The sequence below is a fragment of the Spermophilus citellus genome (genome assembly GCF_964194105.1).
Source record: "Spermophilus citellus genome assembly, chromosome: 6".
NCBI classification, from domain to species: Eukaryota; Metazoa; Chordata; class Mammalia; order Rodentia; family Sciuridae; genus Spermophilus; species Spermophilus citellus.
The window spans coordinates 150,042,654-150,068,158 of record NC_138187.1 but is presented as its reverse complement, the minus strand read 5'-3'; the positions used below and the strand labels follow the sequence as shown (position 1 = coordinate 150,068,158).

Sequence of the window (25,505 nt, the reverse complement as noted above, 5' to 3'; positions counted from 1 at the left end):
GAAAAAATAGCAAATTACAGTACAGGAGAGTTAAAAATAATTATAGGGTCAGGGGTATAGGGCTGGGTGTGCTTATCCCGCACACACAGCCCTGGCTTTGATCCCTAGCATCTCAAGGGGAAAATATATATATATATATATATATATATATATATATATATATATGACAGAATTGCATGCAATTCTATGGAAACAACTTTGCAAATCTAGAAGCAACACAAAATTTCTTAGTAAAATATAAATGACCAAAATTATGCCAAGAAGAATATATGAAGACCTTTAAATAAATCAATCACTGCAGAAGACATTGGGAAAGCCTGCAAGACCCTTCGCTGACAAGGTCACCCACTGTTTCATCACTTTCATCTCAAAGCTAAAGAAGTCGAAGGCAGGAGATGCAGGGTTTCATCATCCTCCAAAGCATTTCCTACTACACCTTCAGAACTTTTCCATTTCCCATTTCATCTCTTCTTTTCTTCTGGCACAGCAAGGGTAGTAAAGCTCTCCACCGTCTTCTGTGAGCTCCTTTTTGTCTCACCCTCCTTAATTGTATTCTTTTGCATTTTTCCCTATTGGTCTCTGTCCTGTCTTCTTTCCCCTAATATTATCCATCTTTCCTGCTGCACCTGTGATTTCTGTTATGTACAATGGCTTTATTTTTCTCTTTATTCTTCACAAAGGTTGTCTGTTCTCTCCTCATCTCATTTAATAGTCTTGCACCTTTTATTTGAATACCTTTAGCTCCTCTTTAATTTATTTCTAGAGACCACAGTTTACTTATTCACTGTCAAGAGGAAACACAAATTCGGTGGCACGTTTTCATTTGGTGAGTATATTTTAACTGATTCTTGCTTGTCTCGTACCTTTTCCTTTGTGGCTAATTTTTAGTCACAACTCAACTCTAAGGCCAGTTCTAAACTCCCTGACAACTTAGCACAATGGAAGCCTCCAGAACTCAGTTGTGAACTGAGAGAAAGTGGGAAAATGAAGATAGCATATTTGAAAGGAGGCCATGTTGTTAGCATCTATCATAAACTTGTGTGTGTGGGGTCTTCTTAAAGACAGAAATTTTGAAACTTTTAGTGATGCTTAGAAAACGTGGACAAGATAGCATGTCTCACACTAAAATCTTCACATTTGGGCTTGAAATGGGTGCCTCAGTTCCCCTATTCAGGCAACTGGCCTGATGGCACCTAATAGAAGTTGAGTTACACAATATAACTGGACCCATTACTTACAAAAGGTTGTATGGGAAGGGTCCATGAACCGAATAAAGGCAGAAGGCAAACTGGGTTTAGAACTTTTTCACATTGTTCTACCATATACATGTCTCAGATTTTACACTCTGGAGCCGCTCACCTTTAGGATAAGCGGAAAATCCACCTGTCTCTTGTATGCTTTTTAAATTGCTATTTGGTGTTTATAATTTTTGATTATTTCTTCATGTATTAGCAGCAACAGGTAAATTGATTGTCTCCTGCCTTCTCTTGTCTACCCCATCAATGTGACTCCCTGTTCTTGCAGATATAGCAGACCTTCTCCGATTGTCCCTCAGCCCTCCTCTCCTGCTGCTCTGGGATGTGAATCCAGGTTTGGGATATTCCCACAAGCCACCTGCAAACCACCAGACCTACTGATGCACAACAGATGGTCTTGTGACCCTCAGGGCAGCCAATCACTTTAAAATATTTACATGCCCTTGGGGGTATAAGGTATGTGCCCCTTTTTGCTGTGTTCCCTATGTTTGATTCATGTGTTACTATACATGAAAGTTACTCTTCATAGATTATCATTTTCTGCCTTGCTCCTTCCTTGATTTAATTTTCCTCTCTGTGGTTTGTTATTTTTTGTTATGGTTATTGTTATCATTGGTCTCACAGGGAAGAGAGGAGAAGAAAAGCCTTTCCAATCATTAACTAGAAGTCTCTATTGAATTTAATTCCATTCAACTCCATAAATATTTGCTCAGTGCCTATAAAAAAAAATAAGGTGCTGTGATTAGTACCAGAGAGAACAAAAAGATGGAAACAGAAAATTAGAGCAGGCATTTAAAGAGCACAGATGGCCCCAAAAAGTCATGCTCATTTCTTCAAGTCTTCAAGTCTAGGGAATTGCTTTCTTTTTAAATTGTGGATGATTCTAGAATTCTCAAGAGTCCGTGAGTTCCTTCTCAAGGTGGTTGACTAGATGTTCTTGGGGTGGGATGCTGGGCTCTCCAGGACAGAGGTGGAATATCACACAGTCCTATTTTCAGTTGTTCCCAGGGGACAGCCAGAGTTTGCTACTGACACCTGAAACAGGAAGAGCGGCCTCTTGCAATCCCTTTCAACGCGACTGTTTGATTTCTCTCCTTGTGTGATCTTTTTTATCTTTAAATTTCTCAGTGCTTGTAGTCAGAGCCCAACACCCTCACGCTTGATTTTTTCCAGCCTGGTATTATTCGCCAGCTGTTTCATGTTCTCATCACTCATCTCCCAGCCAGATGTAACCTCCTCAGAGGCAGGAGCTGGGTCTTCCATTTCTTTTGCATCCTGAGTATCATTTGCAGCCTGCTAGATCCCATAAACCCAGGAGAAACGTGGGTATTTGTTCTTGGTACAGTGAATGAATGACTCCTAATGTGCCAATTTGAAAAACAAGCCCTTCTCAGCAACATGTCTGCTGGATTTGAGAGAAGTTGAATAACAAGTTATTTACTAAAAATTAAGAATCCCGTCAGCACGCGGGACTCTCTTTGTGTCATTGGTGGTTGCCCACATGTCCCTTTCAACTCCTTGTTAGACAATGGCTGCAAGCCTCATTATTTATGGCCAGAAAGGATGCACCTGTACCTACTTATTGCTTATCTCAAGTGAGCTGTGGACTAACCCGGACAAGATAGTGAAAAAAGCAAATCCCAGCTCTTCTGCCTCCTTAGAACTCTTCACGTCCCCGCTGTATCTCCAGGCCCACTCTCCTCCTTAACTGGTAGCCAACCACTTAATTAACAGGTAAGAGATCAAGTGTTACCCCTTTTAATACTTATTGAAGTAAAAGAATTTATAAAGAACCAGCTTTGGGAATCTAGAGAAATTAATTTCTAATTATAAATTTTCATACCCTGAGTAGGAGGGACACTTAGTTAGCAGGTTCCTGAAATCTCCCCTTCTAGGAAAAAGTGTATTTTGCCTGTCCCGAGGCCAGGGCTAGCAAGATTTATGACCAAGATCCCATGTAAATGTGAAGTTCAACACCTTGTTTGGCATAGGTATAGTTATGCTTTCAGAAATGGATTTGAACCAGTGAAACTGATAATTACTAGCTTATAAGTCAAAAAGTAAGGCATTAACAACATGTTTATGCTTCTCTTCTCAGAATAGCCATGTGTTTTATTTAAGACAAGAGTGTCAAATATCTGGTAGGAGTGCCAATACTTTCTCCTACTAAGCTCAGGGTTGCTTTCCTTCTTAGCATAGTGACCCAGGCACCCAGTGCTGTTGATCTACGCTGCTATGCAAGAGGACACTGTCCCTGCCTTTGCCATTGCTCCTATATCAAGCTACCCAGGAAGTAATAATTTATTAGAATAGTGCTTGGCAAGAATGAAATCAGAGGAAACGACCAATCCCCAAATAATAACACAGGAATAAAAATCACAAGCGAAAATAAATTAGGCAGAAGAATTATAAAAGGGTTGAGTGACAGGCATGGTTCTACATAGGAAAAATTTTATTTTATTTTATTTATGGGTTTTGGGGGAGTTGGTTCTAAGGATTGCACACAGGGCTTTACACCTGCTAATCACATGCTCTACCGTTGAGCTACCCCCTATGTTTTGAAATGGAGTATCACAGGAGGGACAGCAAGTGCTATGTGAGACAATGTCCTTACTTCTATGATTAATGCAGCAATGAACTTCATAAGACTATTGGTCATACCATCTTTCAGTAAATGCCAAGGGCCTCAGGCTTACTTCAATGGAAGCAATTCCAGAGAGGGACAAGATAATGTGTTCTAATTCGATCCCAGAAAAATAAACTTAGACTACTGAGAATTGTGGGTGGGTAATACCGAAGGGAATTTGATAGTTTTGCAGAATATTTTCTAAGTTTGGAATATTACAGCCAGCCCACAGTGTGGTATAACTTTCCAGTGACTGTGTAATACCGAAAAATACTAAAAATACTAAAATAAAATAAAAATACTAAAAATACCCTTTGGGTAAGACCTGGCTAAATATTATTTTTCTCTCCTTTTAAGTAGTTGAGTATGCCAGAAACTTCTGTCATGGCATTCCCTCCTAATAATGCTATGTCCTATATGAAGGCATTTCTGAACTAATTATATTTTAGAATTGCTTCTTTCAAACATATGAAACAGATCAAAATGTCAGAGGTTCTCTATTCCACAGTAGAGGACATGCTGGTGCTGTGTCCTGAACATAGCCATTATAATTCCAGCCATTTCACGATATAGAACATGCCTATACACATGAGCACTCAAAAAATATGCATTGAATAAGTGAATGTCAGGGAGACTGTTTTATTTTCTCCCACATGCTCCAGGTTTTGGAAGAGTTTGTCTAATAGATGATTTGAATTCTGATAATAATAAATTTGCTTCTTCAGATCAAGATGTAGTAGTCAAATGCAGGGGAACATGCATCTAGCTTGATCTCACTGATTTCAAGTAAAGGAAAGATTGTCTGAGCAATCTTGGCCCTGTTAACTCTGATTTCCCGTGCTATTTGATTCTTGCTGAGTTTCACATAAAGAGAATGAAACACACCTCCTGGCCCTGGAATATTGCCTTACTTTGGAAGCTTTCATCAGTGATATTCGTGTGGTTCTTACCTCACATCATAAATCAAAATAAACTCCAAAATATTTCAGAGATAATTGGAGAAAATGTAGCAAGGGTTTTAAAAATGAAGTAAAGTTTAGATGTTTCTCTTACATTTGAGAAAGGAACCTAAACATGAAAATTTATAGACTTTTTTATTGTATCAAAGTCACATTTATTATTTATTTATTATTTATTTATTGCTAAAGGCAAATGAAAATTAAGAATATATTTTATTAGTATGTAAAGATTTAGTAGCTTCTGTTACAAAGCACCCACATAATTTAATCAGTATAAAAATTAATTCTTCAGTAGAAAATTAGCAAAGGGCACAATTTTAAGAAGAAAAGGTGAAAATAGCTACTAAAAACAATTTAAATGGCCAGCATTAATAGTAAAACACAAACAGAAATTAAAATGAGATACTCAGGGCTGGGGATGTGGCTCAAGCGGTAGCACGCTCGCCTGGCATGCGTGCGGCCAGGGTTCGATCCTCAGCACCACATACCAACAAAGATGTTGTGTCCGCCGAGAACTAAAAAATAATAAATATTTAAAAAAAATTATCTCTCTCTCCCTCCTCTTTCACTCTCTCTTTAAAAAAAATAAAATAAAAAATAAAAAAAATAAAATGAGATACTCAGTTTGATCTCTTACTCTAATACATATTTCATAAATAATAATACTTAATACTGGCAAGAGTAGAGATTTTCTGGAAAGCATTTTGATAATATGTGCCAAAAACCTTTAAAATTCCCAGTCAAACAAGGGCAAAGTCATACTGATCACATTATTTTCATTGCATTACTCACTATGACCAAAACTGGGAAAAATACAGATGTTTGAAGAGAAAGGGAATGGTTAAAATAATTAAACCATTCAAGTAGAAAGTTTTTGATGGAATTGTGTAATTATGAAAAAATTCATAAGAAATAATGTTAAATGAAAACAAAGCTATGTATGTCTATGTATTCAGTACAACCTTGGTTATTTAAACCCTATATATCTATGTGCCTAGAAAAATATAGAAGGAAATATTCCAGAATACTAAAATATTGATTCTGGGTTGTGCTAATATGATAAATGTTTTTCTTTGTGCTTTTTCCTGATTCACCAAATTTTCTGCAATGATTGTTTATTATTTTTCCCAAACTTTAAAAAGTAGCATATAAAATTTAAAAAAAAAAAAGAATACCTGATGTAAATGACAGATTCTAGCGTATTTCCATATAAACGTTCTGCTTTTCCTAGGTTGAGTTATGGCTCAGTACCTTTCCTAAGATCTGTGATCTGGTCTTAAGTCATGCCCTTAAAACAGTCTCAACTTACCTCCCCCAGGGACACTGCACTTCAGTGAGAAATGACACCATTCCTCTCAGACTACACCTACATTACTAAGAGTCAGGTCAAACTGAAGGGTCAGATATGTGGTTTGTAATAAGAAAACAAAAACAAACAAATAAAAAAACCAACCTGGGGCTGGGGTGTAGCTTAGATGTACTGTGAATGCTTAGCATGGGAGACATCCTGGATTCAGTCCTCCAGTACTACAGAAGAAAAGAAAGGGAGAAAGAGAGAGAGAGAGAGACAGAGAGAGAGAGAGAGAGAGAGAGGGGAAGGAAACAACCTGTCACTAAGAAATAGTCAAAGTGGTTGCCATCAGACTTCAGAGGAAATTTTCTGCTCAATACAGTCTCCCCCACAACACTTCTTAAGTCCCCTGGAGCCTAGGGTGCCTCATCTGGGTTCTGGCTGTCCAAACTTGACCTCTGCATTTACTAAGCTGCTTTGATGCTCTCTGGGTTCCAATGCCTGCCTCCTCCCCTGCACCCAACAGAACTGTGAATTCCTTACTCTCTGTAGCCTCAGAATGCAATGCTGGGCAACCCCAATTTTTTCTTTCCTGCAGGTTTTATCTGAACCTTGACCTTAGAAATGAATTCAAATGAGAAGTGTTATATTAGTCTCTTGGACAAGGATCAGTTTGATGATGCAGAATCCTGCCTGCTTTCCCAGCTCAGTGCAACAAATCACACATATAAAAAAAATAAGAGGTTTCAGATTATTCTGCCCAAAAAGTGGCCATATGAAACCCAACCCTGTGTCATTATCACGTTCTTTTACAACTTGGCGGGTCCGTCAGCAGACCAAGCATTAACTCAAATAAGCATTTCTTTTAATAACCTTGCTTGGAAATGACTACATAAACCCATGAAATAGAATTGAAAGTTTCTTGTTTCACTAAAATTGGATCAACATTTACTGTCATACACTAAGTGCTGTGGTCACCGGCTGACCAGGGGCCCTTTCTGCTGGCTGCTGAATTGTGTCTTATTTGTAGAACCAGATGCCCAAGGCAAAGTTGAGCTGTGGAGTCCGCAGGAGTCCTGCGAGTCTCCTCAAGCTGGGAAAATCCTTCCATCTGGAACTTACCTGTATTGAAGAATCAATGCGGTTCCTCCGCTAGGAAACCTTTGTGTCTTGTCCAACCGGGGAACTAGCATCCTTTAAGGACCCTCTGCTCTGTAAAGCTTTACCTAACCACTCCCTCCTCTGAACCCCACTGAACTTTGGGCTTCTGTCCATATCTGTTTCTCTCACTGGACTTTAAGTTCCTTGAGGGCAGAGATAATTGTCAGGGTTTTGTAACACATGTGCCTGGCACAATGTCTGAGGTCAATAACAATTTGAACCAAACCACTAGGAAAAAAAAAAAGATGCTTTTAGATGTGTACGCTTATTATATTTTTAGACTCAGTCTGGGAATTACAGCCACTGCTAAACAGAACTTTTCTAGGACATAGTATCGTTAGTAGAAACGTTTAAATCAGAGGTCTATCACTCCACTGGCCTTAGATACTAGCAAGCTAATATCCCTGGAGCCTCTCAATTTCCTGACCTAAAGGGCAGTGATAACTGTATTATCATAATTATAATGAAATTAGGCCACTCTCCTGGCACATTGTAGGGGATTAATAATCTCTCAGCTATGTTTAGAGTTTCCCCTATGCCTTTAAGAACATATTTCCCCACCAAAGGTTTTTCCATGCTCTATTGGATTCTTGTTTCCCTGCCCCCGCAAGACCTCAAGATCCTCTAGAGTAGGGATCAATAAACACTTTTTGTAAAAGGGCAGATAGTAGACATTTTAGGTTTTGCAAGCCGTGTGTCTTTGCTTCGTTTTTTTTTCTTTCTTTTGTTGCTGTTGTTTTGTTTCTCTTTCTCTACAACTTTCTTAAAATAATATTCTTAGCTCTTGGGTTATACAAAAACAGATCGCCAGCCAGATTAGACCTAGAGTTTGCTGAACTCTACTGGACAGCAATGGATCTCAAACTCGGGTCTCCTGACCAGCAACATCAGCTTCTTTGGGGAACTCATTAAAAATGTAGATCCTTGGGCTCATCCCTGACCTACTGAATCAGAAACTAAAGTTGTGCCCAGCAATATGAGTCATAATAAGCCCTCCAGGTGATTTTGATGCTGGTGCTCAACGTTGGCTGCATGTTAGAATCACCTGAGGAGATTTAGAACATGTCAGTACCCCAAGCTTCACCCTGTATCAAATCAGAAACTCGGGGAGTGACTCCAAGGCATCAATGTACTTTAAATACCTGCAGATGATTCAGCGTACAACCATTGCTGAGAATCCTGGTGTAAATCTGGGAGAAAGCTTTCACATCTGCAAAGAAAGATTTAGTGGTGGTAATATTGCCAAGAGTAAGCAATACTTGAGAGTCTTCTAGTTTTGATAATTTTGAAGGAATTTCACTCTAACCCATTAATCAGAAGAGAGCTATTCGATACCTACACAAACAGTGTTGTATAGGTAAACTGGGGATTTTTAAAAAATATATTGAGCCCTATTTACCTGTGAGTAATTTGCATGCAAAAAAAAAAAAGCAAACTGCTTCTTTTCAAGGAAGCTCATAATTTCAGTTTTATAAGGAAAGATCAACTCAGGAAGCACCACCCAAATTTCTTTTTCCAAATTTCATGTGGTTAAACCTGAAGGATATCTTCACGATCATGGCTGCCTCATTTGCTTCACCAGTACCACAAAGGGCTGGCTCTGTTGCTTGGTTATTCCACATGGAGTAAGTTGTAGTGTGCTGCATTCTTGTTTCAAAAACATATTTCTCCTACAAGTCTTCTGTGGAAAGAGCTTTGCCTGGTTTTATGCTGGGAAGATAATTCTAGAGTGCCACATTTGACAAATGACATCAGCTCGCCTGTTCTAGCCATAAACCAATTTAGAACTCTTATGCATAATTTGGCTTCAGGTCAAGGTGGTGTAATATGAACCAACAGAATATACAGCACAGTGTGTCCTCAGCAGCTCTCCTAAAGATCAGCAAAACTCGTTCCTGTAAGAGAAGCTCATCTGGGAGGCAAGGTCAAGCTCTGTGATCCTCAGAAAAGGATCCTTGCCTGGAGGTGCTTCTGCTTGTGCCACTGCTGTGGCCGACTGTGATTGCTCCCATCTACCCATTCCTTCCTCCCACCAACTACTGCCTGGTCGTCTTGGTTGTAGGCATTCCCATTTTGCTCAGGAATTGACAGCCATTTTCTTCAGGGAGTCCTGGCTTCCTTTCCAGTCCCAGGGGTTGAATCTTGATGGTTAGACAAATTGTGGTAATTCCATTTCCTTCATCAGTGATTGGTTTAGGAGTGAGCAGAGAACCCGAAATTCAGGCCAATAAGACTTTAGAGAAAATCTGCAGGGAGAGCTTCTGGAAAGTTCTATGCTGTTCAGAAGGAATGCGAAGAAAGCTTTTTGTTTTGTTTTATTTTGAGTTTCTGGAGATTGAATCCAGGGGCTTACATATGGTAGGCAATTCCCCTCCCATTGAGCTATATCCCGACCCCAAGATGTTTCTCCTTTGAGATAGTTGGATTAGGATATGATGCTTAGAGCTACCATAGCCATCTTGCAACAACAGAGAAATAAGTCTGGGGCCCAAAGCTGCCATGACAAAACAAATAGTGTATCAGTCAGGGTTCTCCATAGAAACAGAACCAATAGGATATATATAGACATGTGAGGAGATTTATTACAGGAATTGGCTCACACAGTCATGAAGGCCAAAAAGTTCCACAATCTGCCATCTGCAAGCTGGAGAACCTGAAGAGCTGATGATGGAACTCCCAGTCCAAGGCTCAAGGCCTAAGAGTCAGGGTGGGGTGCTAGGATAAGTCCCTGAGTCAGAGGGACTGAGCACCAGGAGCTCAATGTCCCAGGGCACCATAAGGCATATAACCAGATGTGAAAGAACTTCGTATTATAGTTAGTGTCTACTAGCAGCTGCTCAGTAGCACTGGGGATTTACCTGTTGGGGGAAAGAGTTTTTAATTCATTCCTTTCTTAGTTTTCTCCCTGACTGACATAGTTTGTCTCCACATGCTGTGTCTCAGTGAGTACTTCATATTTGCCATTCTTACTCATGAAGATGTGACTGAGCTACTAACTTTGTAGTCCATCCACGCCAGACACCGATATAGTAAAGGACAGGCTTTACCCTGCAGGTGCCAGCATTTTCATTATCTGTTGTTGTTATCCTTGACATTGTCATCACCAAAGCAATCAGTCTGAGCTCCTTGATAGCTTCTCTGTGCCCTGTGCTTCATGCAAAATAGGCATTCAAAAAATGCTGGATGAATGCGTTGAGTGAATTCTTTTTGCAGATAGAAGACCAGAGAGATTTGAGACTTTAGAGAAATGTTTGTGGCTCTATTTTTGAGACAGAAACCCAAATGCTAACTAGTTTTGTTTTGTTTTTGCCACATTTAATGAAAAACCAAAGGACGAAAAGTAGGTACCAACACCCTTTTGCAAAAAAAAAAAAAAAAAAGAATAAAATGTCCTCTCACCTTTCTCTTGTTCTGTGTGCTCTCTCTGGAAGTGTTGGAATCTAAGTGATCTGACCCTGTGAATACGTTTAAAACAGGCATTTTCATGTCTGCAAGAAGATCTTTCTTTGAAGCCCAGAGAATTCCATCTCTGCTGGTTACAAGCCTTGACTGCATTGGGAGTGGAGAGAGGTACCTTTGTGTGTGTGTGTGTGTGTGTGTGTGTGTGTGTGTGTGTATGTGTGTGTGCGCGCGCGCGTACACAGTTAAGAGGAGGATACACTTATGCCAGTTCTACAGTATTTATTGGACAACTTCAAAGGCACAGACTGTATATACCATTGCTTTGAAGAAGTGCCTTCATTGAAAATGTCTCAGCCAGCAGACAGGGTAGCTACAGTAAAGAAAAGATTGGTTCTATTCACCTCTGAGTACCTCTCCCTGAGAGAAGGGCAGATTTGTGACATTTGGGCATACATGGGCACTAAAGAAAATGTCCTCCTGCATTCTTGTGGAAACTTCATTATCTGCCTCAGAGAAAAGAGGCTGCTTCTTGCTAAGATTAAATGTCTCAAGAACCAGATCCTGCTCCCTGAGAGCGATTGAATGACCTCAACAGAGAGGAAGGAGCCTCATGCTGAGACCAGGTTTCTAGGAAGCTAATTTTGCTTCAGAAATGAAGTTTTCAGTGGGACAGCATGTCCACAAAAGTTTCATGGAGGCAGGGACATGGCAGAGCATCATGGTGAACTCTTTCCTCAGTTCCTGGTCATCTGTGTGAGGATATAAAAATGATGGGCTGAATTACCAACCATTAGCACTAATCCTCCAAGCAACGTTGTTTGAATCTCTTCCCAACACTTACTTAATGTTCCTTATGAAATAGTGACTTGCTTATATGTATGTCTCTTTCATTAAATTTTAAGTGCCTTGAAACCTGGTCCATGTTTCAAATCATCTTTGAACCCCAGGGCCTGAAGATACTTACAGTAGCAAGCACTTGGTAAATATTTGGAAATGGAATTAAATCATTATGTAATAGTGAAAAGGCCCAGACTCAATCAGTTGACAGTTATTTACCAAGCCTAAAAGAAGTAAGGCAGAGACTGTAACTGAAGGTATTTTGCTTATACAGCGAGAAGAGCCTGGGGGTTGGAATCAGACCCTGTTTTGAATCCCAGCATCCTCACCACTGATTGTTCTAGGCTGAGGTAGTTAGTTATGCAGCCTCACTGATCCTTGGACTCAACCTTTGCAATACGGAGATAAAACATTTCTCAGTGGGTTGTTGGAGAGGTTAAATGAGGGGTTGTTATGAATTGTATTTTGTCTCCCTCCAAATTCATATATTGAGCTCTAACTCCTCAGTATATCAGAATGTTACACTCTTTGGAAATAGGTTCATTGTGGATGAAATTAAGTAAGATTAAGTATACCTATCCTACCCTACTCCAAGATGGCTGGTATCCTTATAAAAAGGGAAAAATTTTAATCAGATACACAAGAGGAACACTATGTGAAGAGAGATCAGAGTGCCTACAGGTCAGAAATCACAAGCCAAGGAACACCCAAGATTGCCAACAAACCACCCCAACAAGGGAGGCACGCAGAAGGAACCAACTTGATCTTGTCTTCTAGCCTCCAGGGCTGGGAGATAATACATTTATTTCTGTTTAAGCCTCTCTGTGGTAACACGGAGATAACACATTTCTCCATGGGTTGTTGGAAAGGTTAACTGAGGGGGCGTTTCGAATTTTGTTAAGACACTCCTAGCAAAGTAAACTAATGTAAGTGGCATAAGCAGTATAGACAGGGCAATGCCTGCGATAATAGGCATTAAAAATTGTACTTATTATTCTCCTTTTCTGTTGTGCTTTCCTACAAGTTTATGTTTAAGAGTGACTTTGACAGAAGGAAAGCACTTGATGATGACAGGGACCACTGAAAGCCATCGAGAGTGATGATGTAATGATTTGTGTTGGGAAGGTGGATTTTGGCTAATTAGTACAAGTTAGAATAAAAATGTGAGGAAATGATATTAGGTGAGGGAATGTTACATGGTTGGAGAAGTATCCTCCTCGAAAGAATCACAATTTCAGGAAGTTACTAAAAGTTTCTCTTTCTCCCCCCCCCTCCCCAGTATTTTTCTTATTAAAGCTAGACATAATGACAACTGAGAATTTGTATTCATCCCTTTTCTATTGTTGTGATGAAGTACCCGAGGCTGGATAATATAAATGGAGAAGCTCATTTAGTTCACGGTTCTGGAGGTTCAAGAGCAATGGTGCCACCATCTGTTTGGCATTAGTGAGGGTCTTGTGGTGGATGGCATCATAACAGCAGGAGTAGGTATGGAAGAGGTCACGTGGTGATAAGTGAAGCCAGTTTTTTTAATTAAAAAAAAAAACACTCTCATAGGAACTAAACAGGATCCCATAAGGGATATGCTAACTCTTTCCCAGGACAGCACCCCCAATGACCTAATTACCTGGCACTAAGCTCCGCCTCTTAAAGGTTCTACCACCTCTCAATATCACCATTGAAGATCAATGCATGAACCTGTAGGGAACAAACCCAAGCCATACACAGACCATAGCAGTCTTCACAGCATATCCTTAAAGCTAAAAGAAAACCAACTAACCAAAACTGAAATCAAATAAATCATGAATGTTTCCCAGTTTACTCTTACAGTTTTGGAATAAGACCACTACAGCTTTGGTGGAAAAAGTACAACAAATTCTTATTCTATTTCCCAGCAAAACAAAGATCTTTTCTTCCCATGTCCAAGTTTAAAAGCAGTAGATTTTTTTATGGTTTATTCATTCATCCAGAACGGGGTTCTGAGCAGGACTCTCCCTCCATCATAAGGCTGCAAGTTGAGGTGCTGCGATCTCCTCCGAGCAGCTCTCAAGCTAGTGAGCGAGCAGTAGAAATGGCCCCACAAAGAGAACAGAGCATAGAGAGGCTTAGAAACATCCGTGGTGAGCTGGGAGAAGCAACCTGAGCAAAGGAAGTGGGATTTCTCAGGGGGTTTCTCTTGAAGGATGAATAGGAGCTGGTCTAAGTGACATGCAAAGAGCAGATGAAGGGTGCTGAGTGCAGCATCTGGAGTGGGGAGGAAAAGGTTTCTCCTGAAGGAGGAAGTGGGAACTGAGATTTGAGGGAAAGAGGAAGCCTGGAACCTCAGAGTGAAAGAAGAATAGTTCTCGGGCTCACAGGGACCAGGCAGGAAGAGGCGGGAGATGAAGCTGAAGGTAGTGGCCGAGGTGAGGGCATGGAAGGCACTCTTGGCCAGTCTTGGTTTTATCTTGTGGGGCAAGTAGATAATTTTTTATTGTGGTAAAAAATACATTAGTCAGTCTTGCATCACTCTGACCAAAATGCCTGACAATGACAACTTAGAGAAGGAAAGGTTTGTTTTGGCCCACAGTTTCAGAGGTCTCAGCCACGGTCGGCCAACTCATTGCTCTATCCTGAGCCGAGACAGAATACATGGTGGAAGGGCACAGTGAAGCAAAGCTGCTCAGCTCATGGCGGCCAGGAAACAGGGAGAGGCAGGTGCTGGAGAGAAGATAAACCCTTCTGGGACACACCTCCAGTGACCTGCTTCCTCCAGCTAGGTCCCTCCTCCCAGTCGTCCGATCGGTTATGAATAGATTAAATAAACCACTGCCAAGGTCAAAGCCCCCCTGATCTAATCTTTTCCCTAGAGCCCCCTCTGAGCACACGAGTCTTTGGGGGACATTCCAGATCCAAACCATAATAATATACATAATATAAAATTTACCCATTTTAATGATTTTTGAGTATGCAATTTAGGGATATTAAGTGCCTTCAGTACTACAACAATCATCTTACCACTATCAGTTTCCAGAACTTTTTCATCACCTCAAGCGGAAACTCTATTTGTTCATCACTTCCCCTCCTCCACCCTCCTTCCACCGGTAGCCACAATTCTACTTTCTGTCTCTATGAATTTGCCTTTTCTAGTACCTTATATAAGTTGAGTCCTACAATACTACAATACATGTTTTTTGTGTTTTTTTTTGTTGTTGTTGTTGTTGTTGTTTTGGTCTAGCTTACTTAGTTCGCTTAGAGCGTTTTTGCAGTACATCTGTTTGTAGCCTATATAAGAATTTATAGGCTAAGGGCTGGGGCTGGTGTTCAGTGGTAGAGCGCTTGCCTAGCACATGTGAGGCATGGGTTTGATTCTCAGCACTACGCATAATAAATAAATAAAATAAAGGTTCATTAACAACTCATATATATATATATATATATATATATATATATGCATTTACATATATATATTTAAGAATATAGAACTGACGGGCTAAGAATTTTCAAAAATTTCATTCTTTTTAAAAGATGAATAATATCCCATTTTGTATGTACCACATTTTGCTATTGCCCTCATCTGTTAATGGACTTTGTTTTTGCCTTTGGGCTATGGCGAATGATACTGCTGTGAACATGGGTGTACAAGTATCTATTTGAGTCCCCACTTTTAATTCTTTGGGGATATATAGCCCAAAGTAGAGTTGATGAGTCACATAATAGTACTGTATTTGACTTGGTAAGGAAAAGCCAATTGTTTTGTACAGTGGCTGCGACATTTCCACAAGCAATGCACAAGAGTTCCAATTTTTCCATATCCTTGACTATACTTACTATCGTCTGTTGGGGGTGGTAATATCCATCACACTGTGTGGTGTCTCCCTGTGGTTTTGATTTGCATTTCCAATGCATAGTTGATATTGAGCATTTTTTTTCATGTGCTAATAGTCACTTGTATGTCTTTAGAGAAATGTCTGTAAGTCTTTTGCATAGGGACTTTTGCATTGGATTCTTTGCTTTTTTATTACCGAGTTGTAGAAATTCTTCGTATATTCTAGATATTAATTGTTTATAAATACATGATTTGCAAATATTTTCTTCCATTCCATGGGTTGCCTTTTCAGTTTCCTTATAGTATCTTCTGATGATCAAGAGAACAGGATGTAATTTTAAGAAAGGAATTGATATCTTCTCTAGAGGGTGGGTTGAGTGGGACAGGGTCAAGGGTCAGGGAGACAGGTAAAACCATCACAACATCCAGGCAAGTGGTGAGGGGGTCTGAGCTGGACCAGAAAATAAATGGAAAGGAAACCTTACTCCGGAGGTTCAAACACAGAGAATTATGGAGAATAAAGGGGCAGAAGAAGGGAGATGTGTTGGGCAACTTCAATACTCAGCAAGAGATAATGAGAGGGCTGGGGATGTGGCTCAAGCGGTAGCGCGCTCGCCTGGCATGCGTGCTGCCCGGGTTCGATCCTCAGCACCACATACCAACAAAGATGTTGTGTCCGCCGAGAACTAAAAAATAAATATTAAAAAAAAAAATTCTCTCTCTCTCTCTCTCTCTCCTCTCTCACTCTCTCTTTAAAAAAAAAAAAAAAAAAAAAAAAAAAAGAGATAATGAGAACCTGACCTGAGGGAGCAAGAGTGAGAGGAGGAAAGAGGAACACATTTGACAAGAGTGAGTCCTAACTGATCAGATAGGTGTGGGGAAGGGAGAAGTGATTGATGATTCCAAGCTTGGGCAACCCTGTAAAATATTGCTTTAATTTACAGTTAACAACCTACATTAAATTAGTCTTTGACACAGACTAGACTATAGGTGTCAACTCCTGTAGCAGGATGATGTACTTGAGCCTGCCAGGAATCCTCCCTCCAACCCTCACTTTCCACTAGAATCAGTTCTTATAAAAGCATCATCTGTGATTTATCACTGCTGGCAATACCATTCGCAAATCCTTTTAGGAAGGGCATGGGATAATTAATAAATGTTTTTAAAAAGGAAGGAAGGTCCTTGCTTAGCATCTGGACTGCCATCTTAAATGACAGCTGCCATTTTAAGAAAAATTTCACTTTCCTGCCTAAAGGTAGATCTGAGAAAGGCTCACCACTCCCTCAAACCAACCCCAACCTTAACCTCCACATGAGGACCCACCCGGCTCTAATCCCTGAGCCTGCCCCATAAAAGTACCGACTGAAAAGTCAAGGCTCGTCCTCGGAGATTAAAATGCACACACAGATAGCAGTGACAAAGATGAAGCACTTTATTGCAAGCTGCTGCTAGCTTATATAGGAAATGAAAGTCAGTTATCCTAAAACAGGAACCCCCTGGGACCAATCATAGTAATGGTCAGGTCATCATCTGTGGTGCATGAGATTCATGGGGGTCACGAGCTGTTCACAAGCCCAGATGGGTGAACCAACTGGAAAGTTTTTAAAACAACCTGTTATCTGCCCATTGGCAATTTGCCCGCCGCCATGTTACATTCATGGACCCATTATTAGAAAAACCCAGGGAATCCCCAGGGAGACTCCCAACACCGACCCCAAGCCTGTTTTGCCTCTCTCTGTCTATGGAGAGATGTGCCTTTATTTGTCAGCTCTGACAAATAAGCTCTTGTGTATCTCTGCCTGGTCTCCATCTTTCATTTCTCATTCACCCGTCACCTGGTTCCTCGCTTTTCTTTCAGAGAGAAAATAGTGAGAGATCCAGAGAAGGCTGGGACAGCCAATCTGGCTACAATGAAGGAGGCAAGGTGGGTGGAAGCAGCCTAGGAGGCTGAGGAGCCTAAGGAAGGTTCAGTAAATGGCAGGAGAGATTTGGGGGTGGGCAGGAGGAGGACTCAGGAGTAGGTCTCCCTCAGCACACCAGATGCCAATGAGGGCCTCTGCACAACCAACAATGGTTTTCTGAGCGCAGCCCCTGGGCCTGGGTCACTTGCCTTGGGCCTAGCTGGAGGTCTGCAAGCACATTCCCACAGCTGCCTCAGGAGCCATCCCTGGTATCTAATAGGATGATTAGTTCATCTAGAACAAGCACGGGCAGCATATTCCTTGCAAGACTCAAAGACTTAAAATAGCCACTCCTTTCTCTCATGTACTTAAGGAGAAAAGACCAGCCCCAAAGTATATTAATTACAGTATAAATTGTAGTTGCTGAATGAGCTTGCAGTGAGCAAAAATGGGGGTTTGAACTAAAAATCTTAAAGGTCACTTTGAATTCCAGTAGCTAGACTTTTCTAATTGCTTTCAGGGAAAGAGTCTTAAAGGAGTGGACTCCTTTTTCAATAACCTTTTTCTCTGACTACAGAGTAAAATGTGCACTTTTTAGAAACTTTGAAAATGAGGAAAATACATATTTTTAAAAGTGATTACTCCAAATGCTACCACATTGAAATTGCCATTATTAATATTTCATTTTTTCAAAGCACCAAGTTTATATCTTATTTTATTTATGATCATTCTACATATACAATTTTCATGCTCTTTTATAGTATAATGTATCATAAATATTTTCCCATATCATTACAAACTCCTTAGCATAATATATATTAGTGTAGATCTTTGATTATGCCTATGGTAAATTCCTACAGGGCTACTAATTGCTAGAGCAAAGGACATAGAACTCTAATGCTTTTGGGTTTTTTTCTTGCAGACCTTGGATTTGAATCCAGGGGTACTCTACCACTGAGCTGCATTCTCAAACCTTTCTATTTTTTATTTTGAGACAGAATCTCACTGATTTGCATAGAGCCTCACTAAATTGCTGAAGCTGGCTTTGAACTTGCAATCCTCCTGCTTCAGCCTCCCAAGTCTCTGGGATGACACGCAGGTGCCACTGCACCTGGCTCCTGTATTTAACTTTGTAAGGAAACATCAACTGTTCTGGGCGGTTTCTATTTTGCCAAGTACAGTGGCTCTCAATCACCATGAACTACTGAGTGGTATATTGCAAAATATATTACTGTGACTACTAAGATATTTAAATTTGTGGATGATATATAATTTTGTCGGTTAGAGCATTTTTTTTTAAAAGAGAGAGTGAGAGGAGAGAGAGAGAGAGAGAGAGAGAGAGAGAGAATTTTCAATATTTATTTTTTTTTTAGTTCTCGGCGGATACAACATCTTTGTTGGTATGTGGTGCTGAGGATCGAACCCGGGCCGCATGCATGCGAGGCGAGCGCGCTACCGCTTGAGCCACATCCCCAGCCCAGTTAGAGCATTTTTGATGTTTCAGTCACAATATCTTTCCGGAAAACCATTTGTCACAACAGGGAAGATTGATGGGAACTATGTGAGGTCACACCAGTGCCTGCTTGAGGCTTCTAAGGTTCCTTTGCGTTTGGGTCCAGGAGGCCTGGCCTTTCTACAGTCTCTCTTCTTGAATTTTCAAAAAGTCTCTGCTTCCCATGATGCTTCAGAGAATAATTACAGTAATTCTTGGTCTCTCTGACTCAAGCTAGTATGATTAAGCCTTTATTCCTTACAATTAAAAAAAAAACCCACAAAACCTAATTGCAACACCAGGCACATCCTTCAGGACTGAAAGATACCAGGCTCTATCAGATAAGTAGCCTGAGGAGGTGGACATGGAACTCAAAGTGGATGTCTCAGAGAGGCAGGCAGCCCCGGCAGAGTGGGAACACCTCACCAGGCAGCAGCCTGTAGAAGGGGCCGTGGGGTGACCCAAGCTTGGCTGGGCTGAGGCCTCTCTTCAACAGTCCCCCACAGCGGCTGAGTCTGGAGCTCCAGTGGGATCTGCATCCTGACCTTTGCTGTTGGTACCCTTGGTAAATTCCACTCCCTCCACACTGGCTGCTTCGGCTCCAGCTTCTCCAGCGCCTGTCACAGTGAGATTCTACTGCAACTCCTTTCTCTTGTTCCTGAGCTCTTTCTTTTGCAAGTAATGAATGGAAGATTGTCCCTCCCACCACCCCACCGCCCCCCAAAGAGTCAGCTTCATTGGAAGAGAGTATCTAACAAGAATTTTTTAGACTTTTCTGGAATGTAGTAGCCCCTCAGTTGAGTTTCTGAGATGACAGAATTCCCCCTGTTGTTCCAATTCCTTTGAGCGTGGATGTCACAGGAGCATGAGGGAATTAGGTCCTTGTGCTAAAGTTACTCGCATGAATTGAAAATTTCTTCTCCCTTTTGTTTTTCTCATGTAATAACTAAGAAGTTTTAATTTTTAAATAATACCTCTTTATTGAATCTGCTCAAGTAATCGTGGAGAGAAGCAATGAATGGGAATCGGTTGATAAAAAACCAGGACATTCAATAGCTGAAAAGCATGAGTCAACATAAACCTTGGATACTGTCAGAATAGTAGGGACCATATGATTTCTTCCTTTATTTTTTGCTCCATACTTTCCTCCATACTTTCTTTATTCTCTCTCTTTTCCCTTATAGTCAGTTCATATCAGGATACCCCATAGGTGACATCAGAAATAAGTAACTCATCCAATATTCACATTTGGAGCCCTACAACTTTGCTTTGAGCAAAGGATTGTAGGAGATCCCAAGGACAGCCAAGTGCTGACTATCCCAACTGCCATTGTAAAACTAGAAGCACAGCTGGATGTAGCTCATGGGTACTATGTGCTCTTAACATAGGCAAGACCTTGGGTCTGACTGTCAGGATCATAAAAATAAATAAATAAACAAACCAACAAACAAATAAATAAAATTTATAAGCAGACTTCAAAAGACAAATACATGAAAAGATACACTCAATATGATTAATGTTATGGTTTGGATATGAGGTATCTCCAAACACTCCTGTTAAGGCAAAAATATTGGTTTGGATATTAGGTGTTCCCAAAAGCTCACGTGTGAGCTGATGCAAGAAGGTTTAGAGGTGAAATGGTTGATTTATGAGAGTCTTAACCTAATCAATGCATTATCTCTTAATAGAGGTTAACTGAATGGTAACTCTAGGCAGATAGAGTATGGCTGGAGGAGGTGGGTCATTGGGGGGTATTATCGGGGGGTATATATTCTGTCTGTGGTGAGGCCATGTGTCTGTGTGTCTGTCTCTCTCTCTCCATTTCCTGGTGGGTGTGTCCTTAGCTGCTTTCCTCTGGTACATTTTTCCTCCAGGATGTTCTTCCACATCTTGAGCCCAGAGCAATGGAGTAGGCCATCTGTGGACTGAGACCTCTGAAACCTGAGCCTCAAAGAAACTTTGCCTCCTCTAAGTTGTTCGTGTTGGGTGTTGTGGTCACAGCTACTCAAAAGCTGACTCAATTAGTCATTAAATAAATGCAAATTTAAATTACAGTGAGATAGGGTTTCATATCCACCAGGACAGTTGGAATAAAACAGACAACGAAAGTGTCTGTGAGGATGTGAAGAAATTGAAACCCTCCTGTGAATTAGGTAATAGTGATGACTGTATAGTCTACTAAAAAACACTGGTTTGTACAATTTATGAAATGCATATCTGCTTTAAATTAGTCAGAATTGGTTAACTACTATGAAAAATAAACTAAGTTTAACTATCTTAAAAAAATACCTCAAAATTTCACAAGGTGAGAGAGGAGATGCTCAATTTCAACAAGGAAGATTTTAGAAAATTTCTCAGGACAAACAGAATTGAAACCAGAATCCAAAGAGCGTGGGTTAACGTAATAAAAACCATTCAGAGTGTTTATGACTTTCTGTGAACGTGCAGAACACAAGTGCTTTTTCTAATTCTCCATAGACATAGTATGATCTCTTCGTTGCAGATGAGGAACCCAAGGCTCAGAGAGGTCCATGGTCCCAGAGCTAGTGAGTGGCAGGGAAAGAGCAGGATTGTTTGAAAGGCAGCTCTTGAAATGTGTTAGGTTCGAGCTGTCTTCATGGAGGAGATAACATGTGCAAGGGCAGCAGATGGGTGAGACCCTGCAGGTTAGCTGGGTGTTGGGACCATCCCTCCAGTCAGCGTTTAGAACTGGGCGGGGATCAGTATGAACAGACAGGCAGGGGTGACACGATGGGAGGTTTTGTGTGCATGGTGGAGAATTTTAGATTTCATTCTGTACTCTTCAAAGAGCCAGAGCCTGTAAATCCAGAACAAGATATCTGTGCTTTGGAGAAAGGACTCCAACAACAAGAATGGTGTGAGCCCACGGAGTCTGAAGCTGACACAACTGGTTGAGTTCAGGACAGAGGGGCTGAGCCTGGGTGGGTGCTGCAGAACTAAACAAAAAGGAAAGAAGAAACTATAGAACCAATGTCTCAAATGGCTTAAAGAGTTTTCCCCTCCCCTTGCCCCTCCCCCTCCCCCTGCTCACGTGTGCTAGGCAAGCGCTCTACTACTGACCCCCGCAACCCCAGCCCTGGAAACGCTGTCTTGTCCCAGGCCTGTGGCCACCTTTGCTCTGTGATCTACCTCAAGGAAGTCTTCTGTCTGGGAGAGGCAAGGGGAAACTTCTGATTAGCTAGCAGGTGGCATGGTCCAGGAGCGGGAACTCTCGTAGAAGGTGCAAAGCTTATTGATGGTGTATACCATTCAGCAGATTCCAGACATAAAACTGTTCTTTTTTTGCCCAGAATCATGACATCTGGGATGAACCTCAGTGTGGTGTTGGAGTTCAGTGCCAGGCCTAAGATCAAATTCCAGCTCTGTCCCTTGTTAGTTAAGCAGCCTTGGCTTTGGCTCATTAAGCTTTAAGAAAATAGAGTTGAGAACAATGATACCTTCATGGCATTGTTGAGTAGCTTAAGTAAATTAAAACATGCAGAGAGTTTTAAAATTTTCCTAATTTTGTTATGGTTTAGATATGAGGTGTCCCCCTAAAGCTCATGTGTGTGTCAATGCAAAAGGGGTTGGAGGTGAAATGATTGGGTTATGAGAGCCTTAACCTAATCCGTGTGTTAATCTGCTGATAGGGATTAACTAGAGGGTAACTGCAGGCAGATACCTGGTGGCTGGAGGAGGTGGGTGGTTGGGGGTGTGGCTTTGGAGTTTATATTTTCTCCTTATTGAGCAGAGTTCTCTCTGCTTCTTGTTGCCATGTTCCCAGATGCTTTCCTCTGGCCCACCTTTCCACCATGACGTTCTGCCTCACCTCCAGTCCCACAGAGTGGATTTGGCTTTCTTTGGGCTGAGATCTCTGAAACCATGAGCCCCCCAAAAAACTTCCCCTCCTCTAAAATTGTTCTTGTTGGGTCTTTTGGTCACAGCAGTGAAAAAGATGAATAAAACATCCACCAACATCAAGAAACTGTTTGAAACTCTTGTTTTGGAATCTCCTTTTAGAATACCATCTAAGAACAATGTTTGGCTTATATCATTATGGAAGCAATATTTTCCATTCATTCTTCAAAGATTGTCATCAATAATTGCATCTGAAATCAGTCCATGCCATGAGAACCAGCGCAGGTTTTGAAAACCATGGTGCAGGGGATTCCAGCATGGCGGCGGGCGCAGAGAGATCAAGTCTCTGACCTCTTCAGCTGTGCAGGCATAGGGAGTCGTAAACAACCTAAATCTGTTTGCTCAGGATCACTAGGCAATGCTGAGCTGACGTGGATCTGGGGCAAACAGTCTGGGCCTCTCAGAACACACTCTGAGCCCGGATCGGCTGAATTCAAGCTCCCGTTCGCCTGCTTCCCGCAGACAAACAGCTGTGACTCAGCACTAATCCATCCGGCTGAAACAACTGGTCAGCCCTTCTGATCCTACGGAGGTAAATGCGTACCGAGCCTTCATAGGTAGTGGCCACAGGTTTGAATCGGGGCTTGGGAGAGACAGTAAGGACCCACCTGTTGCATTGGTCGCCCGGCAAAGGGAAACGAACTGTCGCCATTTGCAAGAGATACCACCATGGCAGAGAACTGACGTCATCAGACTGCGGCGGAGGAGATAACTTCATTGAACCTGCGGCTACCGGTGTGTAATTCCCTAGCCTTCCCTCTCCACACATCGGGGAAACCTTAAGTCCCCTCCCAGCTCTCCCATAAGGGCCCCTCCCAGCTCTCCCGTGAGCACAATAGCCAGACCCAGGGAATCTGAGGTGGCGTGGGACCCACGGCGTGGAACTACCGCTCCCACCAGTGCTGACAGCTGAGGTCTCTTGCACCAGCTACCGGGGGCGTAGCTACCGGAGGGCAAGTAAAATTCGCTGAGGATTCTCAGCCCCAAGCTCTACAAACTTAGGGTCTGAGGGAATGGCAAACTGGAAGAGTGTGCCCAGTCGTTCATGAAAACAGGGCTCCCGGGAGCAGCAGACCTGGCGTGTACCAGTATTGTGGTGAGCGGCACCCGTGAGAGGGGCCTGGCTAGCGGAAAAGTGGGAAGTGACTAGACACAAGAGGAGGCCCTAGGCACTCAGGATTGGAGACTCGTCCAGTCTGGGAGGAGGAGCTACTGCACAGTGATTGGTTCCCGCGTATTGACAGGAGAAACTTGGCCTGGTGGGCACAGCGCCACCTACTGGAAGAGAAGTTAATCAAACTCTAAGACTGCATTTATTAGTTTTTTTTCTTTCTCTCTTTTTTTCTTTTCTCTTTTTTTTGATTTGGGTTTTTCTTTCATTTTCATTTTTCTTTCTTGTTGTTTTTTTAAAATTTTATTTACACTTTTTTAAAAATTTTTTTTCTTCTAATTTTAATTTTAATTTTTTTATTATTTTTTTAAAATTTTTTTCTTTTTTTATTTCCTATTTTTTTCTTATTTTGTCTTTTAATTTCTTTTCAATTATCTTATCCCCCTTCCTTGAATTCTACCTGCTTACTCTCATTCTCTTTAGTGACTTCTTCCCTTCCCTTCTAATACCTTTCCTCCCAAGCATCTAATAAATTTATAGGAGTAAACAGTAACTCATCAGTCAAACAGAACAAGAAGTAACATGAGCACCTTCAAAAAGCAAGGAAGAAAAGGAGTATAAACAATGCAGGACAGCCTAAATATTCAGGAGGACCTAGAGTCATCAGAAAAATGGTCATATAAAGAACTCAAGGAACACCTTAGACAGATGGAATGGAACCTTAAAGAGGATACAAGACAGCAAATTCAAGCAGCGAAAGAACACATTGAGAATGAATTACATAAACAGATAAAAGAAGAAGTTAAGCATCTCTATCAGGAGATAGAGATTATAAAAAATAATCAAACAATAATTCTAGAAATGAAGGAAACGATAAACCAAATTAAAAACTCAATTGAGAGTATCACTAACAGAGTGGAGCAAGTAGAAGCCAGAACGTCAGATAATGAAGACAAAATATATCATCTTGAAAAGAGTCTAGCCAACTCAGAAAGGCTGGTAAAAAATCATGAGAAAAACATCCAAGAGTTAGGGGATAACATAAAAAAACCAAACTTACGAGTCATCGGGATAGAAAAAGGTACAGAGATTCAAACCAAGGGAATGAGTAACCTGCTGAATGAAATAATTACAGAAAACTTTCCAGAAATAAAAAAGGAAACAGATATACAAAATGAAGATGCATACAGGACACCGAGCACACAAAATCACAGTAGACCAATGCCAAGACACATTGTTATGAAGATATCCAATATACAGAACAAACAGAAAATATTAAAAGCTACAAGAGAAAGGAGACAGATTACATTCAGGGGTAAACCAATAAGGTTAACAATGGATTTTTCATCACAGACACTGAAAGCAAGAAGGTCATGGAACAATGTATTTCAAACACTGAAAGACAATGGATGCCAACCAAGAATTCTGTATCCAGCAAAATTAAGCTTCAGGTATGACAACGAAATAAAAATCTTTCATGATAAACAAAAGTTAAAAGAATTTGCAGCCAGAAAACCAGCATTGCAAAGCATTTTGAGCAAAACACTACACGAGGAAGAAATGAAAAACAATAACCAAAACCATCAGTAGGAAGTGCCTCGGTAAAGACAGAGGGCAAGAGGAAAGAATCATGGAGAAACAAACTAAATTTTTTTTAAAAGGATAAATAATCAAACATGGATGGAAGTACAAACCATATATCAATAGTAACTCTGAATGTTAATGGCTTAAACTCTCCAATAA

General features: G+C 41.0%; 1 long non-coding RNA gene across 7 annotated transcripts in view; it reads right to left on the bottom strand.

Moving 5' to 3' along the window:
• Positions 1 to 8,983, bottom strand: part of LOC308652417 — a 64,499-nt gene extending 55,516 nt beyond the window's left edge. For 2 of the 7 annotated variants that reach the window (XR_014022782.1, XR_014022783.1), the window contains exons 1-5: positions 8,693 to 8,983; positions 8,436 to 8,503; positions 7,364 to 7,436; positions 7,255 to 7,326; positions 6,295 to 6,368 (exon numbers count right to left, since the gene is read on the bottom strand). This is a non-coding gene — a long non-coding RNA (uncharacterized lncRNA). The other 5 variants (XR_014022784.1, XR_014022785.1, XR_014022786.1 and 2 more) reach the window with 5 other exon arrangements.
• Between the last annotated feature and the right edge of the window lie 16,522 nt (positions 8,984 to 25,505).